The following is a 20,711-nucleotide window of genomic DNA, read 5'->3' as shown; positions in this document are numbered from 1 at the left end:
AGAGAGCTCAAGTCTTATCAGAGTGTCATGATAGTCTTACCGCAGGACATCTAGGGCACTATAACACGCAAAAGCGAGCCGCGCTTAAATATTATTGGCCTGGCATACACAGAGATGTGGCACACTACGTTCGTAACTGCCTCGTTTGCCAACAGACTAAAGTGGAGCAAGTTGCTCCAGCAGGACTGATGGGACGGCACCTAGTCACACGGCCATGGGAAATCGTGGCGGGCGACACTATGGGCCCTTTACCTGAGTCAGCGCAAGGCTATGAACATCTATTAATCTTCATCGACCTCTTCACTCGCTGGATTGAGTGTATCCCGCTACGCAAAGCCAACGGGAGGGCGATTAGACGCGAGTTGAAGGAGCGAGTATTTCTACGATTTGGAGTGCCCGATAAGTTTTTATCGGACAATGGGACTCCATTCAAAAACAAATTGGTAGACGAGTTCTTGGACTCGTTCGGCGTTATCCACGGCACGTGTGCGCCGTACTCGCCGAAGAGCAACCCAACCGAGAGAGTGAACCGCACGATAAAAACCATGATCAGCGCGTTCATCCAAGAAAATCATGCTACTTGGGATGCTCACATCACGGAATTCGCCTTTGCGTATAACACAGCTATTCACGAAGCGACGCGCGCTAGCCCGGCTTTTCTCAATTACGGACGGCATCCCGACCCTCCTCACTCTAAGAAGAGAGCGGAAGCTAGAGACATGATCCGAAACCTCGAAGCCACCGCCATAGAGAATTGGCACGCGAGGATGGAAAAACTAGGAGACTTTCGCGCGGTAGCACTTGAAAATACGCGAATGGCGCAAGACCGCCAAGAAAAATATTACAACGTCAAGCGAAGGGATGTGGAATATCGCGTCGGAGACAAAGTATGGGCCAAAAACCGCCTGCTTTCCTCGGCCGCAATGAAAATCGCTGCAAAACTAAGCCCGAAATTCGCAGGACCTTTTGTCATTACGGCTCGCGTAGGAATGAACTCTTACCAGCTTAGCACCGAAGAAGGTACTGACATAGGCAAGGTAGCCGTTTGCGATTTACGCCCTTGTCACGACGAAGAGCAATGTCCAAAAACTGACGAGACGGAGGAATGCGAGTCTAACGTGGAAGGCTTGGACCTCGATAATTTGTTCGCACGAATCCCTAAAAGCGACGAGAGCAACGAGCAAAATGAAAAGGAGTTGGCCGATAGCGAACTAACCTCCGGTTCAGAACCCTTAACAAAAAGAAGGCGTGGCCGACCAAAGGGGAAAAAGAAACTTTCTCTACCGACGGTCCCACCGTCGCCAAGGCGGCTTCGCTCAAGACAACACTAACCTTTGCGTTGCTACCCCGCTCTCTGCTTCTACGCTTTTAGCTGCCTCCTAACTAATCTACTGCTAACCTTCCTACGCTTATGTATTATTCCCGGACTGAATGCCAGCAAATAAGAAAAAAAAAAACCATCTTCTTACTTATATTGACTCCTACAGATGGACGCTACGTCGGACGCTTCAGCGGTGAAAAGCCAAGAGGAGTTCCAGGAGCTCCACGCGCACACCGTCGCTACGATGGCAGACGAGGCGGTCCCAGCAGATACTCAACCCGAGGAACCGGAAGCGGCCAGCGTTGAAGAACCACTTCAAGCGGCAGCCCCACTGGACGTGGAGACTCCCAATACCGAGGAACCAGAGCAGGAAGCGGAGGAGCCCTCCGTTACTCCTCAGGAAGGGACGGAGCCGACCATCAGCGACAGCGCTTCAGCGACATCACCCGGCGACTCCAGAGATCACGACGAGCTACCCTCAGGCGAGGTTTATGGGCCATTAGCGCTAGGAGACGCCTGGAAGGAGATCCTGCAGCGTGTCAAGACCGCTCGCACGACCCGGATGGTGGCAAACGCCGAAGAGACAGCGACCTTCGGCGAGGCTATGAAATTCATCCAGGCCGCAGGCGCCGAAGGGAAACGCTTGGCAGGAGACTACGCCGATAAAATTCAGCGTAAGCTAGACCTAAAGGCGTACCTCGCTCGCCAACGAACCGATTGGCTCAGGCGCCGCCTCATCGAGGAGGAGAAACGCGTGCTGGCGGAGGCGGTTGACACTAGACTGCGAGAGGTAGAGAACCTGAGGGCTCAGATGAGGATGCTGGAACGCTCGGCCGATGACCCCTACCACTGGGTACCCCGACTCCAAGGAACCGGTTACCAGTGGGATAAGGAGTCCACTGCTTCCACGTCACCGCCTCGACCGCGCTCGCCTTCTCCGATGGTGATTCGCCCCGCACCCATCCAGACCAAGGTCTAGGCCAAGCGATTTCGCTGAGGGGCCGAGACGGCCACCCGGATACCTTGCTCTGCAGCACACACCAACCGCACGGAGCCGTGTGGAAAGTGGAACGGGCCACGACGAGACCTGGTGGGCACGCGTTTCTGCAACCTGTGCCACCTCACCGGCGTCTCAAGGTCTACCGACTGCCCCAATTTTCAGATCCATCCAAGATGGCTATCGGGACAGCTTGAGGCTTATGCCTACACGGATGCCGAGCTCCGCGCCCGTAGAGGATCACGATAAGTGAACACGCTTAAGCGACAACGCGTTTGTGTGATTTCGCTCTTCCTGTTCCCATTCACCTATCTAGTTACCGTTACCGAGATTGCTACGCAAGCGTGCGTAATCCCTAGTAAAGAGGCAACGCCTCAAATCAAAGAAAAAAAAAATATTGTAATTTTTTTGTTACTGTATAAGGAATAAAATTGTAAGGGGAGAAAGAGAGTTCTTTGTCGTTCCACATATCTTCCCATTATGCTTCCTTATTATAACGACAGATTGCCTTACTTTTCTTTTGTGGATGCATGAGTTTTCCCTGGAAAAAGGATGCGCCTAAAGAGAGAGACCAGGTTTCGAGCTGGTACCCCCCTGGCAACCAGCGTCTGGGGGAGGGGCATATAACGAGTCGCATTCTCGTTATGTCTCTCTCTCCCTGCAGCCAGTTTGTTTATTAATCATATTTATACTTTACCATGCATTATAATAATTTGTAATTTGTAGCGCAGTTGAAATGTCAGCGAACAAGGTAAGAGTCGAGTCCTACGATCTATACTATCGATAGTCCGTAGAGCGGATGTCGCGGAGAGACCGCGATCGCGAAGGGGAGAGAGAAGGAGAGCGCGCAATGAGCCAGTTGGCATGCGAGCAGAGACAAGTACGGACGCTAGCATAGTTTGGCAGTAACATCTTTTCTTTTGCGTTACTAGAGATCTCGAAGGAGTAAGCGAGTACGCAGTGGCGATTATACGAGTCCAAAGATCGCCAGCGATAAGCGAAGGCGCATAGCTGATGTTGACGGGAATTCCGTCAGTTATAAGGCTAGGAAACGAGAACGCCCGCGTGAGTGTAGGACAGGAGTAAGCGTGGTCGCAATCTACTGTTCGTGCGTTGCTGCCGTTCTAATAACCGACGACAACTACTGTAAGTACCTACTCGATTCTCTCTCTCTCTCTCTTAGGCTCTCTCTCTCTCATATTGCTTGCTAACTGCATTCGTCACTTCAGTTTTTCGCTCGACTTACGCAATCTGTCATTTTGCTCGGCATTGCGTCTTGCCTCGAGCCGCTTTAAGCGAATTCGTTGTCCGATCTTGTTCGGTCGCCGACAAGATCGGCGTGCTGCGTTGCGTCGTCGCCTTGTTCGCTGCCGCTCACATCTCGCCACCACGCGCGCTTGTATGTATTCGTAAGTGCCTGAAATACACGATTCGTTTCTACCAAAATCCGCAGCATCTTATTCCGATACACTTGCTCTATTGTATAACTACTTTGCCGCGAGACTCTTTAGGTTGTCCCTCACCAAGTAACCTGTGGCTCACGACACTCTCCGCGGGCCGAATTTCTACGTAAGGAAGGAGGCAAGCTGATGCGGCTGGACCCAAGCACTGTTCGCACTGGCGCACAGGGTTGTCTTGGATAGCGCACTTCGCTTTGTTAAAATATTAATCCGCGAGAACTATTTATTATATAACTGATTTAGCCCGAAAAAAGCACGAGCTAAAACCCCGTTATAATATATTACATATAATATCAATGTTTAATGTGTAGAGAAAATGTTAAAAGTCAATGATTATAATGGTTATTGCAGTTAAAAAAATTTTTTATTTTTCAAGTTGTGATAATTTTTATATATCGTTTGATTAAAAAATACTTTTTTTGTTGGCATATGTTTGTAAATTTATTTTTTTTGTTATTGATTTTGCTGTTGCTTTAGTTATTTTTAGTAAGTTTTTGTAAAAATAAAGTAATTTTGTAAAAGTAAGTTTTTGTAAAAGTAAAGTAATGTTGTAAAAGTAAAGTAAATGTAAGCAGCGTTCCAGGTAATCCTGAAAAAGAAAGAGATGTAGTTAATAAATACGTAATTAAAATGCTTTTGTAATTGAAGCAATTAATTTCACTTCTGAATACAATGTTTATTTATATTGTAACTGTATTTATTATTACGTAAAAAAATGTTTCCATAAAATTAGTATTACAATATTTAACATTTATTTATTTCGTATATACTAAAATGTTTTAATGTATAGGTCACAAAATTGTAAAAAAATAACTTTGATAATATTTGAAAGTATATTACTAAAGTTTTTGTATCAAGTGTATAAAAAGTACCTGTGGAAATTAATGATTGAGTTTATTCTCACAATGTTATCCAATTGGGATCCTAAGTTCATCACAAATGGATTGTCTTATTGAATTTTTAATCTGTAAAAATAAAAAATATTCTTTAGTATGTAGAGAAAAATACAAAAGAATAATAATATATCCCAGTGTATATTACATGAGATATTCGTGTAATAAAAATATGTTTTATGAAAAATAAGTTTATTTATCATGAGTATGCCCATAACAATTTAACAATTTGCTTAGTTTCATGATCAAGTATTATATATTGAGATAACAATAAAAAATAAAAAATCCCTTATAAAAATATTTCTATTCTAATAAAGAAAATTGTTAAATGATTAATTACTATGCTAATTATAGGTATACACATCAATTTTTCCATTAAAAAAAACAATAAATTTCGCTCAATGGATTGGCAATTGGAAGAACTATGAAATACTGAAATTTTTTTTTTCACTGGAAAATGTACTGTAACGGTAAACGTTTTATTAGCGCTAACGGCTCAACCGTGCGGCTGCCCGCGAGGGCAGCACCTACCGGTTGGGGAAAATGTGACGAGGTAATTCGGCACGCGACGGGACGGAACGCGCGCGTATGAAAATGAGGCAGTCGAGGATCAGCTATCGATATCGCCGAGAGGAGTCGAAGATTAGCATCCGGTCGCTGAGCTGAGCAAGGTGGGATAGTTGATAGTTCCCGAGCTTTCCCGAGTGCCGAGACGAGCTGATCGAGTGCAGGCCTAACGACCGATACGAGGAGCGGCAAGTGAAGGATTAGCCATCATCACGCTTAGTCAAAAGGATAAGGATTAGCTACCGATCGCAGAGCCGTGCCGCATAACCTTCTGACGTTGTTCCGAGGTTTCCTGGGAGCGTGAAGGCGGATCAACCACGCAGAACCAAGGAGAGATAGTTTGACGGAATTAAGTGTGTGCAAGTGGGTGCGTGAGGGGTGAGTTTCGCCATCGAGGGCGAAACTGCGTGCGAGAGGCATCGCAAACGACAAACGAGAGTGCACAAAGACATACACTGAGAGAAATAACCTTACAAAATTTATTAGAATTCTATCAAATATTACTAAAAAATATTATAAAAGAGTGACATTCTTGCAGTTTGGCGAATTTTGATATAATTATATCAAATATTTCAATTAGTATAATAAGATTTATTATAAGTTGCTTATAAAAATTATTATAATCCATAGTGAATATTACTATAGTTCATAATAAAATTTCAACGTAATAAAGCATAAGTAATTTTACATATCAAGTTAAATCTTTCGCTATGTTACTTTATAAAAATTACTATATTGTTGAGGTGAAATTGCTAAAAGTTTATAAAAATTACTATATTGTCGAATCAAAATTACTAAACTTTATAGTAAAGATCACATAAAATTCACGATTGCAAAATTTACTCAAAATTGTAGTAAAACAAAGCAACATATTGTAGTTCATTTTACTATATTGTAGCTCATTTTACTATGGTCATATAGTAAAGTACAAAGCGTGCAACATGCAATGTGCCACGTGCTTCGAGTATGTGCTAATGTGATTGCCGGTTTCGTTGCAGAAAATTTGTGATAGTCGTAAGTACAACGTGATTTCAGTTTCTTATACAGTAAAATAGTAGTCGGTTTCAAAAATTTCAGCATGCATTCAACCTTGATACATATTATCATTTATTTTCACAGTACTTTGCATGTATATTTTTCTAACCTCACATTCACCCTTTTCATGTATATACTAGGACTTTCATCACATCTGTAATTTTTTGCGTGCTATTTTTTAAATTGGTTTTGGGCTGGGCTTTGAATTTCTATTAATTATGACTGATGAAGAAATTAAGGTACCATGTAGTTTCTGTTGATACTTTTTATTTGAAAGCTAATGTTGAGTGCTTTGATTTATTTTCAAAACATGTATATTTTTACAACAGGAAGTGAATGAAGCACTTTCTGACGAGGATGGAGTAGATTAGCTAGTTGATGGGGAGGATAATGTTCAGGGTGCAGTACAGCAAGCAGGTGGTAATGAGAGAGCTCTACGAGATATAAACAACCAACTCCCTGTGGTTCAGCAAGGTGGTGTGAATGAAGTTAACACAGTAAGATATTTAAAATCACTGTATATAACATTGAACGAAATTACATTTTACAATTCAAATTTTATTATTTTTAGGGCCTGTTAGCGTACATGCAAAAAAAATCGGAAGGAAAATCTATTCTGAAACAGTACCAGGTGGCTAAAAAGAAAAAAGTTCCATTAAAGAGAACTATCTGAAATAGACTGAGTCGATTAGTTATTGGTCGAGAGAAAGACCACCTATTGAAGGATATTGATGAAAACAAACAACTGGATAGCTTTGTGTGAGTCGAGTTTTTTTTTCGTAAAATATATATTCTTATCTCTTCCTTCTAAGGTTCTAAATAAATTTAATTTATTCCAGTATCTCGAGGGCTAGATTCGAGTTGTTAGCAACTGAGATATCACAAATATTTGAAGGTGAAATAGCAGTGACCTATTTCAAAGCATATGAGTGTACCAAAAATGGTCCAGATAGAATCAGCGTCTTTGCATCAGGGAAATTATGGAACCATTACAACTACACCAAGAAAAAACTACGAGAAGATTTACTGCTTCGTGGACAGCCCACTGAGAGACCTAGAAATGAGATGAATCTCGATGAATTAGCTATGGAAATTGATGGTATGAATATTACTCAAACTGTCACAAAAATGACGTATTTAAATATTATAACTTTTTTTTTTAGAAAATGAATATATTCAGTGGCTGAAACTTCTTCTAGTTCCGAGAGATGAGCTGATTAGGAAATGGATCTATAGTTATCCAACAAGAAGACGTATGCTGACCGAATCTGGTCTATCTATTTTTGAGTATATGAACATTTTTCCTTGCCTGAAAAATCAAGAAGCTAAAGAATTGGTATGATTATTTCGTTATTATTTTCAGTTACACACATAATTTAATTATTTCTTACTTAATTTATTATTTCAGTTTCACCTCGATTATGAGCAAAAATATCATGATCGCTATTTTGTAGATGAAAATCAGTGGAAAAAAATAAAAGCAGCACTGATTTCATCGTTACAGCAACCAGAATGCAAAATCACAAATCCTCAAGATTCTGTATTGCTTGGCCTTTTGTCGACTGGTGATCTGTCGAGTGGTGAGTTCATTTTATTATATTAAATGTGTGATTCATTTGTATATTCAGGGTAACCTTTTACTTTTTATTTATTTTTTCAGAAAAAAGAAGACTTTTTACTTTTTTATTTACTGTGCTATTTCATCAAACCAAAAAGAAGTGGGAAAAGAAAGCGTAATGAGAATAATCCTGGAAATGCCACAAAGCTGTCCATTCAAGAACGACAAGAATCATTTACACTCCGCGTTGAAGTAAATATCAAAAGGTATCAAAAACTTGTGTCTAAAATATCTTACTAAAATCATTTTTTTTTAACACAGTCTGCGGAAAATATTGAACCAAGAATTCGAGAGTTGAAAGAAAAATATCAAGAAGATAAAGAGACCTTTTAACCAATTATTATAGCAGTAGGCTTAGCAAATCGAATCGAGAGATACCACGTGATCATCAATGAGCAGCTGTATGATGTCGAGACAGCACTTAAAGCTGTTGAGCTGGCGTTGAAAATTTTTTTTTCTCTCGATGCAACTATCCCAAATACACAAAAACTATTTAGACTTTTTTGCAGACATAGAATTCTGCTAGACATAGATCTTCCTGGAGACGAAGTCACCGTGGATGGCAATGCGCTGATAGGGCATATTAGGCATATTAAGCAAATTGAAGCGGATGCGGAAGCGGAGTAGCTTTATATTTGACGTTGCTATTATGAGTTTTCATAATTTATTCTCATGAAGATTAGCACAGTTCTGTAAAAATAAGCACAAAGTGTGATTTCTTTGTGTGAATATTGAGTATTATTAATTGATAGTGATCTTGCGTTTGCTGTTGCAATGGATACTGCAGTTTGTTCACATTGCGAGCTTTCTGTTGATAGTTATAAGGCTTTATTTAAACATATCACTCAAGACCATGCTAATTCAAGTAACTTGCATTGTTTCGTACAAGATTGTAAAAGGTCATACTCATCTATTGATTGCTTTAAAAAGCATTTTTATAATAAGCACAAAGAAATTACTACTAATATTATACCTCTTGTAGCTCTTGAAGAAATTGATAGACCTCAGATTGAAAATACACATGTAAAAAATCCTCTCATTGATTTAGAAGAGAGTGATTCAGGCGAATCAGTTTTGTACGATTCCTGTGAAGAGCCAAACATTGATCACGAGGACAAATCGCCGCCTCTATACGCGAAACCTCTCAATAACATTGCTTTAGAATTCAGCGCTAATCTCTCATCTTTCAAAAAGCTACCAAGAAAACATGTCAATGAGATGATACTCATGACAAATAAATTTGTATGCAATGTTACAGACCTTTTGAAAACAGAAATTACAAATGAATTGGTTAGCGCAAATTTAAATGTTAGTAGACAATGTTTAGAAAATATTAGTAAAATAATAGATGACTTTTCTAAGTGTTTAAATACTGTAGACACGGAACATAAGCGACTTGTTCAATACAAAAAATTACGTACATACATTGCGCCAATTAACGTTCCAGTAGGTGAAAGGGTCGAATACAAAAAAATCAGAAATGTACAAATGCTGGTTCATGTACCTGTAAACGCACAATTCATTCCTTTGAGATTTGTGTTAAAACAGTTTTTTGAATTACCACTAGTATTCAAAGAAACTATGGAGTATTTACAGTATATGCAATTAAATGATAAAATAATAACGAATTTCGTTCAAGGAGACTTCTGGAGAGAGCGTATGCGAACGTTTGGAGATAAAATTGTTTTTCCTTTGATAATGTATTATGATGATTACGAAAACAATAATCCACTAGGAACGCATAAAGGATTATCAAAATCCGGTGCTGTAGACATAAGCATACCAGGTTTACCTTTAAAATACCAAGCTAAAATACGCAACATTTTTTTATTTTTATTGTTCAACACGCTTGACAGGAAAGTTTTTAAAAATCCGATAATTTTAAGTAAAGCAATAGACGAACTGAATTTTTTAAACGAGTGCGGAATCGAAATTGAATTGCCAGAGGGGCGTAAAACAATTTATTTTGAGCTTTCGTTATTTATTGGAGATAATCTTGGGCTGCATACTCTTCTGGGATTAACCGAATCTTTCAATTCTACTGTTTTTTGTCATCACTGTTTTATAAAAAAAGAAGAAATCGATAAAATTTTTTTGGAAAAACAATGTACTCTCCGAACGGTTGCCAATTATAATTATCTATTACATTTGAAAGATTCGAAAAAATCTGGTATCGTTGAAGAGTGTGTTTTACACAACATCCGTCACTTTCACTCGTCAAAAAATATTGCGGTTGATGCCATGCACGACCTTCTCGATGGAATTTGCCGATATGACATTGCGCTATTACTCAACTACTTCATTTTCGAAAAAGAATACCTGTCTCTGGATGATTTTAATTCTAAAGTGCGTGGCTTTGATTATGGCCCAGGTTACAATGTTAATAAAACCACAGAGATATCAGAAAAATCTATTAAAAATGGATGCATCATTTTATCGTCGGCTGAGATGTTAAACTTAGTTTTAATTATAAATTTAATCATAGGGCCATTAGTACCTGCCGATTGCGAGAAATGGCAGATGTACTTGACTCTTCGAGAATTGATAGTTGTTGTATTCGAGAGTAAGCTCCATCCATTGACATACCAGTATTTAGAAACAATCGTTTTTGAATACTTGTCGCTTCTTGCGACTCATTTTCCGAATAAATTTAGGCCAAAACATCACTTTTTAGTACATTATCCTCGCATTATGAGATAGTTCGGTCCTTTAGGTAAAATATGTTGCCTAAGGTTCGAATCCAAAAATCAAGAAGGTAAGAGCGTAGCTAAAAGCACTACGAGTCGAATAAATATTAATAGAACCATAGCTATCAAACACCAGTTAGATTTAAATTATCGGTTTATGTCAAAAAAATCTTGTGAACCAATCGTTGAATCAAAAAGTCGTAAGTTGATATCGTCAAAAATTTTAACGGATTATAATAAATATGCGTCACTAATTAATAGTTGCAAAATAATTCGTGTCAAATCTGTTTCGTTTTATGATAAAACGATAAAGAAAAATACAGTTCTTGTGTCGCCTTTCTCGTCAGGTCCTATTTTTAGAATTGTTCACGAAATAATATTCAAACAAGCACATATTTTTATTACTAAAAACTTGAAAGATGTTTATTTCGATGAACATTTAAACGCATTTAAAGTATTTGATTTAGAATGTTTTTCTTGGGAAAAAGTTAGAGAGGACGAACTTCACGATTGTTTTATAACATACATAAACTTATTAAATGATGGATTTTATTATGTAAATAAAAATTGGATATAATAAAATAGAAACTCATTTGTAAATTATTATTTTCATTAACTTCCCGATCAATAACAATATTTATCTCCAATATTGTATTGGAATCCGATTTAAATGCAACTTTGTACAAAATCATATAGGTAGATGGCGTTAGGAAACTCGTAAGCGGCTGAAAACGTGGACGCTTACTATATAAGAACCTGGTTTTCTAACATGCATATATGTGTAAAATGCGTGCGTGCGATTCGATACATTTATATTAATAAGGTCCAAAAGGGAATTGCAGGTTAGATAATAAAGCGTTCTTAGTCTGAAAGCGAGAATTGTAGGTTAAATAAAGCGTTCTTCGATATTCATGTAAGTTACAAAATTAACATCGTAGTTCAAATGTTTCAGAAGTATCTCCGGAAATCTACATAGGAAGAATTCACCAGTCCTTTTTTTATTTAAAATCCATACCAATAAAAAATAGTATATGTGAGAAGAAATTTTCATAAAATTTATAGTAATATTTCTTATGTGGATACTAAATTTTACTATACTTTTTAGTAAAATTTTCTACGTGGATACTAAATTTTACTATACTTTTTAGTAAAATTTTCTACGTGGATACAAAATTTTACTATACTTTTTAGTAAAATTTGTATTTTTAAATTTTGCTAAACATATAGTAATTTTACCTGTATAGCAAGGATGTCACTACTTTATAATATTTTTTTGTAAATTTTGCTAGAATTCTGACAATTTTTACTAGCAATTTCTCTCAATGTAGCGTGATGTACGAGGTCCCCTCTTCTCCCTTGCAATCCGTGCGAGAGCTGAAATAAAAAGGTAAGCTGGCCAGCTTAATTTCGCGACCGCAATATAACTGCTAAACAATAATCCCTCGACTCGAGAAAAAGCGTGCTTGTAACATCTCGGCAAACAAAGAGCGGCGAGCGATCCGACACTGCATGTTGTTGTCGTGCGCGCGGCATATAAACATAAACACGCGGGCCAAATGCGATGTAATATTATGAGATAATAAAAGTTCTCGTATGTGATATTAACAGTATTTTCGAAGTGTTCTTTCCGTGATTGTAGATAGTTGGTTGACTGACACCCGTTCCCTCCTGCTCTCCGATTTTCGTGTCTGACATAGGTAATTACGCGCGCCTTTCAGTACGATCGCGCGAATAAATTAATTAAACAGAATATCCACCCCGTTACAGTGCATAGACTCAAATTATATATAATTCATTTATCTTAGCCAAAAACAGTTGATGATTTAAATATAATGAAAGTATAAATATCACATATTATAAATTAAATTTTAGTTTTAGTATATTTAATTACGACTATGTCACAATTGATGAAAATAAATTGAATTGAATTGAAATAGAAATTCATGAGAATAAATTGAATTGAAAATAAATTAATTAGAATGGTAGTAATATTAACTTTAAGGTTATAAAATAATTTATTGAAAATCTATTCAGTAATTAAATATATTATACTTACATCAATAAATAATGCTGTAAATTGAGCGGCAATGATCACGGCTGAATAAGATTCTTGATCCCTGGCGATTCTCGACAATAATTATTTATTAATTTATAGCACAAATTCAACTGAATAGTGTTTAATTGTTTTGGTATGATAAAAGAAACGTGGTCATTACTATAGAAATGGTGAAAATGCTCATGCGCAAATTAATCGATTGATTAATAAAATATAGCTTTTACAATATACACAAATTACAGAACATAGTGTATATATATAGGTCGTTACTGAAATCCAAATTCGTTATAATTATAATAAGTTTTGTAAATTAAAAATTATTTACCATGTACGGTTTTCTTCGAACATGTTAATAGCGAAAGAAAATTATGAATTTAAAAATTGCAAACGCAGTATTTGTGATAATAAAACATGTTTTTAAATAATCATAATATTATTCATTTTACTAAATTGAAATCTATATTCAGTAAATTCATATTTTTTGTAATTATATCAAAAAGAAGAGAAGAAAAAAAAGAAATTCGTTTGTAAATTTTTTTTATTATGTAATTATTGGGAAAGATTGTTTTATTTTTATTGTTTCACAAATACATTCATGAGGTATTACATTGTAACGGGAAATATCATTTGGGGCGCGAATGGGAATCTTACCCGTTCAAGAAAGGATGTTCCCAGCGTCGCGAGGCTAACCGCCGCCTCGATCAGCTCGTTCGAACAGCGTCGATCTTCAGACTTTCCGCCCTAGAGCCCGTGAAAACTCACACGTGGAGAACACGTGTGGCGATCCGGGGTGCCCAGTGACTCAAGGTCGGGCAGGTTCTGTCGTGGGCGTCAGGAGAGGAAAACCAGATGGGATTCGGAAGAAGAACTCTCAGCCGGTTGTCGAGAGAATTGATATCTTTATTCACGTCTATCGCTTCAATCATACAACAGTACTGTTGTGGCCGAGAGACTTTGTCGAGTGTCCCGCGCTCGCGATGAGAGAGAGAAAGAAAACGCACTATCTAACTACGCTTTACGGTCGCACGCAATTACATTCAAAGTCAGGGACTTACGCTACGGGGACGAGTCACTGTTGATCAAGCAGCTCCGGTGTTGTGCACAGGTCGCGTTGGTCTCTGACCCTTCTTGGCGACAAACCTCTCGGTCTGGGTTTTCGCTGCCCGAGTCTGCAGTTGCCCGCGATCCTTGGCTGTTGCCTCAGATCGCTCTGGGCAACCGATAATAATGGGCAGCGAACGACCTTTCTTCGAGTGGCGACTTCCTAGCGACTTCTGGGCTACCGGGTCTTCGTGTGCTACCGTCCTGGTTGCCCCTCGAATTTCTCTGACTCTATTACTTGTCACTTGCGTTCTTCTTACCCGCAGGTCCGGACTTGACTGACTCTCCCCATTCCTCCTTCCGCCAACGCGCGCGCGCCGGCCGGCGGCCTGATCGCTCTCTTCCCCCTTCCCATCATTCCTAATGTCCCGCGGTACGCGCGCCTGACTCGCGCTGGTCGGTGCCCTAATCCCTCTTCTCTCTCTCGCTTCTTCGCTCGTTCGTCTCGTGGGCGCTTCTCCTCCTCGGGTTTGTTTCTGCGGACCGGCTTTTACGCAACTCCACGCGATAGGGGCGCTTAGGTTACACCTTTAACGAGTGACACTCATTACAACATATATTACATTTTAAAAGATTATGTAGATGAAAATGTTTTCAATGGTTATTCATACATCTACACGTATAAGTATTAATACTATTTTTATTTTATCATTAGTGACTATCCCGATTAAATCAGTCAAATTGTTACATATTGAAAAAATTTTCATCTTAATAATCTTTACAATGTAAAAACTAAGAGTCATTGCATTATGAAAGTACACATAAATAATGAATTATGAACTAAATATTAAATTATTATTAATAGATTAATATTATTACTAAATATTAAATAATTATTATTAGAATAGAACTCATATAATAAATATATACTTAATTTTAAGTAGCATAATATAAAAATTGCAGTCAGCATAACACAATATTTATTTATATTCTTTTTTAATAAATTATCAAAGATATTTTCAAATTAAACAAAGGAATCATAATAATGATATTAAATGAAGTAAAAGACTTTACGTTAATTTGAATTCAAAGAGTATTTAAAATGATGATTTTGAGTTAGGTTAACTTTTAAAAATATGAGAAAACAACATTTGAAAAGAATCACTCAAAGATCATTCTTATCTTCTAAATCCATTTTTATTGGGTTTTTCTTTTTCGGAGACTTTTCAGAAGCATTGGTTTTGTCCTCCAAAGGTCTTCGTGGAGAAATAAAAATTAGTAATGTTATTATTTACATTTTAAGTTATTATTAAAATTTAAAAAAAAACCAGTTGTCTTGATCTCCCCTTCGAGTTGAATTTTTACTCCTTTTTTAATATTTGAGTTAACAAATTGAGCAATCTGCACATTTATTTTATAAATCTTGTCGGTGATTGCGCCACTGCCCCAACTGGGTGTATTATTTTGATTAGTGATAAGAGATAATTCAGTTTTTAACCAGCCAATAATAACTGAAAAATAAATATATAGTTATTTTCTTTTATGAAAAAAAAGAACAATGTTTTTTCATGAAAAAAAAATGAATTTTTTTTACTTACTAATTGGCCCAATCAAACCAACATTGCCTGGAAAATCAGTGATCTTTGGAGTAACACTAACTCTATCAACTTAACCGTGAGTGACTAAAAACTTGACTATTGTTGCTTTTCCAATGATTAATTCATACTCAATCAATGATTCATCTTTGTGATAATTCGTATTGGACAATTTAAAGGTTGCTTTTTCTAAGTGCACAATCTATAAAGAGAATTATATTATGTTAATAATAAATATGGATACATATGTTGTAACGGGGTGGGTATTTCGTTTAATTAATTTATCCGCGTAATCCTATCGAAGAGCGCACGTAATTACCTATGTTAAATACGAAAATCGGAGAGCAGGAGGGAACGGATGTCAGTCAACCAACTATCTATTAATACGAAATAAACACTTCGAAAGTACTGTTAATATCTCTTACGAGAACTTTTATTACCTCTTAATGTTACATTGAATTCGGTCCGCGTTTACATGCCGCGCGCACGACAACAACACGCAGTGTCGGATCGCTCGCCGCTCTTTGTTTGCCGAAATGTTACATGCACGCTTTTTGTCGAGTCGAGGGATTAGTTGTTTAGCAATTATATCGCGATCGTGAAATTAAGCTGGCCAGCTTACCTTTTTAGCAGTCGCACGAAGACCAGGAGAACCAATTCGCACTCCGGTTGCGGCAAAGTCTGTCTTTATCGCGTCGAGGTAACTCGCGTGTTTTGGTTTCACCCTCGATGGCGAAACTCCTCACTCGAACACTCGCATGCTCGCACGCACTCAGCTCCTTCAGGCTATAGCACGGCTCCTGCAGGTCCGGGTCAGCTCATCTCGACACTCAGGATGGCTCGGGAATAACGACAACCTCTTTCACACAGCTTAGCGATCGGATGCTGATCCTCGATTCTCCGCCTAACGTATCGGTAGCTGATTCTCCACTCGCGGCTCTTCGTATCGGTAGTTAGTCCTGCAATGGGTCGTATTCAAACGCGCGCGTTCCGTCTCGTCGCGTGCCGAATTCCCTCATTACATTTTTCGTCTACCGGTAGGTGCTGCCCCCGCAGGCAGCCACTAAGTTAGGCTATTAGCGCTAATACGACGATTACCGTCACAATGTATATATATATATATATATTAATTTGAATGCTCACCCTATTGATTGTTAACTGTGGTTGGTACAAATCAATTAATTCCTTGCCCCATATCAAAACCATAATTTTCTTGCTGCCGTTGCTCAAAATAACTTTAAAAAGCCACCATTTTTTTCACTCCTACTTGCACAGGAACTATTAGGTTTTCTACAAAATCTATGATTTCACTCAAATATAAATATATATATACGTTTAAAATATTAAATGAATTGAGGATGAAAATTTGTTAAAACAAAAGGTACACATTTTGATCTTTATTAACAATCTCTGCCAATTCATCATTTGTTGTGAATTCTATTCCTTCAGCCACTTTATATATTGCAACGATTACCGAAAATCGTTAGACTCGCGCGAGGTGAACGAGCGGCTAAGCGAGAGGAGCCGCGTTCGGTTCGCGAGAGAGAGAGAGCGCGTAGGGGCAATGACCGGGAGGGGAGGCTCCGACCGGCAGTATGACTGTGCCACTCAGTCTGTCAGCGTCGCGCTAACCTCCATTTTCCCGAGTTTTTCGTTTTTGCCAGTGACATTGCGAACTTGAGTGTGTGGGTGGGTGAGCAGCAGCACTAGCAGCAGCAGCAGCGGTAGCAGCAGCTATATCGGCGGCAGCCCTAGCAGCAACAGCAATTTAGCGACAGCAGCAACAACAACAGCAGAAACAGCAATCGAGGCGCTGCAGCAAGTGGCGGAGCGGATTGTTAACAGCGTGTTAATCGGATACGGTTGGCCACCGTATCCTCATCGTTCTTGCGGTAGGTGCACCTTTTCCCCCTTTTGTCATTATAATTTGCGTGCGATCCCGCGCAGCGAGCGCGAAGAATTTGTTTGTTGCGCGCGAGCGGTTAGTTCGCGGCATCCGTGGTTTTCTCTCTCTCTCATTTTCAGCGTGTATTGTCATTCACGCGAGCGTGCGCAAGACTCTCGGCAGATTCCCCGTGTCATTGATTTAATTGAATAAATCAATCATTATTTTTATTTAAACGAGTTTCGGTTATTGTGTCTTTCCTTTGTCCGGAGGTCGCGTCAGTGTTTATTTACAGTGGATTCGAATTCGCCGGTTGCGTAGCACGAATCGTGCGAATACCGATAGACGCGAGTCGACAACTTAGGTTCCAGCGGCGGCCGCACGAGCGCTACTAGCAAGGGGCGACAGCGCCGCCAAGCGGTGAGTTGGGGGAACCCAACTCGGAATAGTAAGGAGACTCTGCACAGGCGCACTCCGAGACAAGGTAGGTTACTGTGCTTTGAGCACAGAGATAACAAGGCTTCGTCTAGTCGTAATAAAGGCACTTTCAAGAGATTATCGACTAAGCGACAGCCTGTTACAATATCTATAAATTAAAATATTTTTTACTACTAAATAATTTTTATATAACAGATTATGATGTAAGTAGGTCTCTCGTTATCAAAATACTTTAGATAATGATTTAAATCATAGATTTTTTAATATAAAAAAATTTTTAAAATGATATACAGGGTGTTCCATTTTAACTTGCCCAGTAGGATATCTCAAAACTGGGCAAGGTAATCGAAAAATGTTTCAAACCAAAGTTGTATGGTTTGGAGGGGGTCAACTTATGATAACCTCAAACTTGACCTTGAACGTGATTTTCAAGGTCATTTCAAGGTCAACTTTGTTTTTTTGAATAGGAACCCCTATTTTTGACACTGGATTCGGATAGAGCGGGAAATTCTACCATAAGATAACCTATTATACATGGGGTCCGGGAGACCGCTCAAGGTCATTTCAAGGTCAACTTTGTTTTTTTGAATAGGAACCCCTATTTGGATAGAGCGAGAATTTTGAGAGTAACTGAATTATCACTCAATAATTCTTTCAACCTCTGAAGGTTATGTGAAAGTCAAAAATGGAATTTCAAATTTGTAATTCAGGTAAGTAAAAAAGCAAAGGTAGTTTTCAGCTCAGATTCAATTTATTAATGTACGAATGAACAGATTTCAGCTAGCAACTTATTTGGGATACAGCTCGTCATAGCAAGTAACATTATTTATTTTCAAATAAAAATAATTTTAAATTGATTATAACAATTGTTCAACTGGTCCTCCATTATTTTCTAAACACAATTCCAATCTACGGCGATAATTGTTCATGACAGCTCTGAGTACTTCTGGCGTGACTGCTGCAAAAGTCCTCCTGATTCTTTCTATCATGTCTAATCTAGTAGTGGGTGCATCTCCATAAACAGCATCTTTACAAAATCCCTAAAAATAACTATCTAATGGATTGAGATCAGGCGATCTTGGTGGCCATTGGATTGGTCCACCACGGCCTATCCAATGATTCCCAAACCGATCATTCAAAAATGCCCTAACATTGGCCGCAAAATGAGCTGGAGCACCATCTTGTTGGAACCACATAAGCTGTCTAATATTCAATGGAATGTTCTCTAAATATTCGGTCAAATGATTTTCCAGAAAGTCAAGATATCGTGGACCATTGACTGTACCATCAAAAAAATGTGGACCAATTATGTGCCCATTGAAAATTCCGGCCCAAACATTAACACTCCAACGATGTTGATTGATAATTTGACGATGCCAGTGAGGATTAACAGGGGACCAATAATGACTATTGTGTCTGTTAAGCCTGCCATCACTTTTGAAAGTGGCTTCGTCACTATTACAAACGTTCCAGAAAAAATCTGGATCCTGATCCAATTGATTCAGATCCCACCAACAGAAGTTCATTCTGAGTAGTCAATCATTTTCATTTAACTCTTGATGCAGTGTTACGTGATATGGGTGATAACGCACCGATCTTAACATGCGATGAGCAGTAGATTTGGAAATTCCCAGTTGGCGTTGAACTGTTCTTGTACTGACATGAGGGTCTAAATGAACCATTGCCAATACCGCAATGAGTCTTGCATCATTGTTATTCAAATATCTGTTTTGACGTCTCTGCCGATGTAAATTATTCCGACGACAGCGTCTTACAATATTTGTCTATGGCTTGGGTGGCGCTGGTTAGGAAAGCGTTCAGCATAAAGCCGAGCAGCAGCTCTGTAGTTCCGATTACATTCCCCAAGTGTTAACAGTATTTCAACAACTTCATCCGCTGAATAATTTGCTATTCTGTAGAAAAAATATGCGAATCGCAGCATTTTAATGGTAGTATAAGAAGTTTACATTAATTTATACATAATTTTTCATACTTATGGGAAAAAAAGGTTCAACTCCACATGTAATAGATAAATAATTTTTTATACTTACAGGAAACAAAAATGTTCAAAGATACTAATTTACACCTTGTTCGCGAAATACTACTATCACACTCTCACCTTCATTATTATTATTATTATTGTTATTATTTTCACGTCCATATCATTTCATTCACCATGAAATTGTCATTCAAACATAATTTAAAGATAGGATCATTTCGATTCCGATGATATGGTAAAAAAAGAAGCGATGTTGTCATAGATAATCTACGTAGAATAAGTTGTTAATGCCTACACAGGCTCCTTAAAAATCGCTTTCTCAGAATGTCACCGAGCTAGAATTTTTTCCGTTTAAGAAATCGGAGCAGTCAGCAGATTTTTATCCGATTAGAGAATCGAACGATTTTCACGAGGGAAACTACTTTGACTTGTACATTACGTTGAGAAGTTGAAGCGATTCTTCAGAATCTCATCTAATAACCTCATCTAATTTTAGAATGCCAACACTATCCGAATCCGCAATTAAAAGTGGGTGTTCTTTAAAAAAAACAAAGTTGACCTTTCAGTGACCTTGGGGGTCTCCCGGACCCCACATATGATACATCATTTGAAAGTAGAATTAATCGTAGGTTCTGAATCTAGTGTCAAAAATAGGGATTCCTATTCAAAAAACAAAGTTGACCTTGAAATGACCTTGAGGGGTCTCCCGGACCCCTTGTATAATAGGTCATCTTATGGTAGAATTTCCCGCTCTATCCGAATCCAGTATCAAAAATAGGGGTTCCTATTCAAAAAAACAAAGTTGACCTTGAAATGACCTTGAAAATATATCTCAAGGTCAAATCCGATTTCTGGGAAAGGCATCCCTCATTGTCCCAAACAACTTTTGTCTGAACAATTTTTTTGTAGAACACCAACCGTAGAAAATTTCGGGGTGGTTCCTTTAAAATGGGACATCCTGTATTTGCTTTGATTGCGTGCTTACCACCGCATTTGGCATTCTTACTAGAAAGTATTATTTTTTCTACTATAGTTAGAAGCGAAGAAATGAAACAATGCTCAAAGAGCTCATTTTTAGATTACTTATAGACGAATTGAATGGTTTGCTAAAAAATGGTA

Source organism: Phymastichus coffea, unplaced genomic scaffold (assembly GCF_024137745.1).
Source record: "Phymastichus coffea isolate CEN01 unplaced genomic scaffold, Cenicafe_Pcof_1.1 PCOF00101, whole genome shotgun sequence".
In the NCBI taxonomy this organism is placed as follows: Eukaryota; Metazoa; Arthropoda; class Insecta; order Hymenoptera; family Eulophidae; genus Phymastichus; species Phymastichus coffea.
This window is presented reverse-complemented; position numbering follows the sequence as displayed.